Here is a 5,364-nt window from a genome sequence, read left to right on the forward strand (position 1 = left end):
TAAAGAAACTTTTTTAGTATAGTGTTGACTCACGTTCTAAGTAACTTTTAGAGAACCACACAATCATCGCGAGTAGCTGATCCATCTAGGTTCGGTGATAATGCAAGGAAACAAATATTGGTGCATGAAATTGTTAATATGGAACCTTAATTGAGTATGACATCTTCTTTCTATTGTTATGGATAATTTGAACTAAGTGATGATGAAGATGACCGTGACACTAATAGAATTAAGGTTGAGGGGAAAGATAAAGAAGATGAGGATGCTAAGTTAGTTGATCTTATTATGCAATACATGACTCATACTCCTGAGTTTGAGGTTGTGAATGCGTACAACCAATACAAATGCAGTGATTGGGATAATAGTTACAGACATTCAAATTTATTAGTTGATGAATTGGTGGTTAGAAAAAAAAATATGAGACAAGTTTGAATGTATCAATAAAGTAAAACGGTGTCATATAAAGAATTTATTTTAGTACTAAGTTTATCATTCAACTAAAACTTATGTTAAGTTTTAATGTGTTTAGAAACTAGTTTTTAAATGGTATTTGCATAAGGGATATCACTATAGGTATAATTTATGGGAAATTTTAAAATTGAAAAGGCCACACACATACAATAACCCTTTTATTTTGCATCATTGTCACATTGACTTAGATTTAATTGCTAAGGTGATGTTGATAATTGTGATGAGGGATTTAAGTACGAGTGTTATAGTGATTTAAAATATTATGAAGAGGGATTATAAGCATGAAGTCTTTTATTAGAAGACGTTAATGGCTAATTTTTTTTTAAATGGTTATTTGATACAAATGAAGAATCATTTCAAAACCTACCTAGAATGCTACTGGTCGTTAGAGATTTAAATCTAAGATCAATTATTATTGGGGATCATAAAATAGTTAATGGCAAAAAAGTAACATTCGAGGCATTTGATGCTTCAATTATCTTCCTCTAATTATTATTAACAATTCTCACCTTTATGACAAGTACAAGGCAAAGTTGTTGGTTATGGTTACTTATAATATGTATAATGGAGTTTATTCATTGTGTTTTGATATTGTCAAAGAAAAAAAAAACAGTAATTGGAGTTGATTTTTAGATTGGCAACATCGATATGTGATTGGAGATTATACTAGATTATATATAATATTTGGTAGACATATGGCAATTACAACTTCTATAGCACATATTTTTCTTGAGCCTATTGGATATCATCAATATTGTTTATGATATTTTATAGATAATTCCAACACTAAGTTAAAAAATGTTGTCTTGAAAAATATATTTCATAGGATGCATATAAATCCTTCTAAATAAGAGTTTGACATGTTATATAAAGATTAGTGGAGACTGATGATGTGATTAGAGTATGGTTAACAGTTGAACCTAAAGAAATGATTCTAGTGGTTATCATTATGAAAATATGACCATAAATTTTTGAGAGGTTTTTAATAATGTTTTAAAAATTATATGTGGCTTGTTTGTATGTATCGATTATAGTGCATATAATTTTTTTTAGGTGCAATAAATATTTTGAAGATTTTTTTAGTCATGATGTATTATAGCCTCCAAAGATCCTAGCTGAAATACTTGCTAATATGGCAACTTGTAGATCACACTTGATATCTCTATTTGATCTTAGAGGCAAAATATTTCAGTCTAAAACACTTCTAACAGTTGGTGTTATAAGAAAAGTGCGGGAAGCAATTAACATCAATAAAACAATTTGTACTTATAGCAAATGATAACTATATCATTAACCTTGTTTACACTTAATTGTATGTTGCACTTTATAAAATATAGACTAGGTGTAATTTGTTAATGATTTCTACTTCAACTTATCATACAAAATGTATACAGTTATTATTTTTAATCCTTACCCAATACACCATTATGGTGTTCTAAATGTGTATAGATATCTAACTAGATGGTGAATAGATAAAGATGGAAGGAAATCCATTTGTCTACATAATGAGATGGGTGCTAAAAAGAGGCACTCACTGAATAATTATGGCATTTGTGGTCAAAGGGATCATGATAGAAAAACTTGTGAAACTAAACAATATATGTTATTTTTGTTTGTTTACATATTTGTTTTACATCATTTAAACTTCAATTATTATTTTTAATACAAATATATTGATGTTCAATTGTATTGCAAAGGCTAACAATTCATTGATATAATACCTCAAGGAAAACATGGTTCAGACTAGAAGAGGTTTTATTGCTTCTAAGAGTGCTGATAGGCAGGACCAATTGCTTGTAGAGGCAGGTCCTGATGTTAGAGGTTATTAAGGCAAGTCTTGATGTCAAATCGGTTTTATATATATAAGATCAATATTATTCTGATAATATTCGGAGTGAAGAGTTTAAATCTTTAAATTAGTAGCATTTTGAAATAACTATTAAAATTAAGCATGGTAAATTATTAAAATTTTAACAATTTTATATATAAAATCAATATCACTCCAATGAGTATTTATATATAAAATTGTTAAAATTTTAATAGATGATATTTGGAGTTGAGAGGTTATATCTTTATATAAAATTTGGAGTTGAGAGGTTATATCTTTATATTAATAGCATTTTTAAATAACTATTTAAATTAAGCATTATAAGTTATTAAAATTTGAATGATTTTAATTGTTTAAATAATTAAATTGCTGGATTTTTAGTGATATTATAATACCATGACAACATACCTTGATGAAATTACATAAACATGTCTATGTATTTGTTATCAACACTATTTTTTATTATATTAGTCAGCTACATAACATATATCTTGATAACATATGGATTGCAACTTTGATTGAGCGATGAAAGTGCATAACATACTTTTCATTTACATATTGGTGAGATGACACCCACAATTCAGGATGTCACCAGGATGATCAATCTTCTAATAAATAGAACCTCTATTATAAGACATGGAGGGTCAATTAATAAAGATGTTTTACATGATGATCTATTAGTATTAGTTGGTGTCTCTAAACAATGTTTATAAAAGCGATTATATCAAATTGATATGATTAGACATAAATTTTAAAATTCTCTGAATATAAAACTAGTTGATTATATATACTCATGCATATATATATATATATATATATATATATATATATGCAATTTTTTTGTTTTTATCTTTTTTATCTCTTATTTATTTAATAATTTTTTATGAATATTAATATTTTAAATAGCAACCAGCTATAAATATTGTGTTTCTAATGATATGTACTTATACCAATTCTTTTTTCAACATTGTTATTTCACCAATATTTAAAAAGAAATGGTAATAAGCAAAAATAGCTGATTACGATTTACAGAATTTGAAGCCGATCGCACTCGGCTGAACTCTAATAACAGGCAATTTGCATAGGGTGAATAAGGGTTGAGGACAAAATCCCAATCTGCAGAAGCAAGCCGTATCCAGAAATTAACTACTAGAAATCGTAGATCAAAATTAGCAACTAAACAATCACGCGAGAGCCGAGACATTAACAACCCGAGGGCTATAGGATCAGTAGATCATTGCCAATAAAGGAATAGACGTCAAATAAAATTTTTCAGCTTCAAACGTTACAGTGCAGCCATCAGATCATTACCAACAAAGGAATAGACATCAAATAAAATTTCTCAGCTTCAAACGTTACAGTGCAGCCATCACCTTCCTAAAGCAAGTGTGAAACAGCCAACCACAAATTCCGAAGAACCGGCCACCAATCCAATGCTGCTCAGCCAAACCAGAGCAAGAAGTAACCAACAAAGACTTTTAATCCATAATGTAATTCTCTCTGCGTGAACAGCAGATGCAACATCATGACACTTAGGCCCCTATGTTTTTCTTAAATTACCATTACGTTTAACATATAATCACCAATGGCTTTTTCTTGTTCTGACCGTCGACGTACTGTTGCTATGTGGGGGCTTTTGCGAGCCAAAGCAAACAAGAAAGTCATCAAAATAAAAATCTCATCATCGAAACAAAAGAATAGAGAGAATAGCTAGCATTGTTTTACTTTGAAAATTGACTTTATTTTATATATATATAGACTACCATGATGTAACATTCCAGTTCACCATAACCAGGTTTTACCCTCAGAATCATCATCACATACGTCATAATCTCCCTCTAAAAATGAGAGACGTACGCGTCTATAGAAATTGTTCTCTTTAACCACAAAGTTTAAGCAATAGCAGATCATAAAAGCAAGATTCTACTCATTGGAGGCACAGGATGCATAGGAAAATTCATTGTAGAAGCAAGTATAAGAAAGGCCACCCAACTTTTGTTCTTGTCAGAGAGTCCACTCTCTCTAGCCCTGAAAAATCAATTGTCGTTAACAATGTCAAGAATCTTGGTGTCAATTTCCTAACTGTAAGTGTTCCGTTACAAACTAAAATCATATGAAGATTCTGTAAGAACTGATGTAGCAAATGTCAAGTGGTGAAAGGTTAGTTTACTGTCACATTGGTGCGTAAGAATATTTTGTATGATTTGTTTATTCGTATGGTGGTATTTATTTATGTTTGTTTTTTGTTTTGTAGGTAGACTTGTTGGATCATGAGAGTTTGGTGAAGGCAATAAAGCAAGTGGATATTGTGATATCTTCCATTGCTCATGATCAGGTAGATAATCAAGTCAAACATCATTGCTGCCATTAAAGAAGCTAGAAATATCAAGGTAGGTAGTTAAATTTGTTTGAGTGGATGAATTGACATGTTTTCACTCTGGCCTCATACCGGACCCAGGTTTTATGTCCTTGTAATTCCAAAAGAAATGAAAAGAAAACTGCTTGGTATATTCAAATTATATATTCTTGAATGAATCAGGGTAGCCAATGAGAATTGTTTTTATTGCAGAGATTTATCCCATCAAAGTTTACAAATGATGTGGATAGAGCACATATTGTTGAACCAGCAACAGGATTGGCTGCTTCAAAGGCCAAAATTCGACGAGCTATTGAGGCTGGAGGAATTCCTTAAAAATTTGTTGCATCTAATTCTTTCGTTGGTTTCTTTCTTCCAGCTTTGAACCAACGTTGTTTTGGGGGTTTGGGGTCGTTTCTCCAACCACATGTTCAGGCTTCAAGCATTAGGACTAGTGCCGTAACTGTTGGTGGGAGAAACCACTTGTAGTGGATTTGAAATACTCGGAGGGGATAAAACACACTCTTTTATTTCAAGAACAAAGCTTACAATAACATAAACAAAAGCTTACAATAACAACCCCTCTTTCTTTCTCTCTTTCTCTCTAGTGTTTCTCTCAATCTCTCCACACATAATTGCATAAGCTTAGCTATCTATTTATACACGAAATCAAAACAAGAAAATTCAACCTTCAAGTGTGAAGGCGGTT

General features: G+C 30.7%; 1 pseudogene; it reads left to right on the forward strand.

The window, feature by feature from the left end:
* Nucleotides 1-2,204: 2,204 nt before the first annotated feature.
* LOC105135881 (isoflavone reductase homolog) lies at nucleotides 2,205-5,144 on the forward strand (annotated as a pseudogene).
* The last annotated feature ends 220 nt before the right edge of the window (nucleotides 5,145-5,364 follow it).

Source organism: Populus euphratica, unplaced genomic scaffold (genome assembly GCF_000495115.2).
Source record: "Populus euphratica unplaced genomic scaffold, PopEup_1.0 scaffold234.1, whole genome shotgun sequence".
Classification (NCBI taxonomy): Eukaryota; Viridiplantae; Streptophyta; class Magnoliopsida; order Malpighiales; family Salicaceae; genus Populus; species Populus euphratica.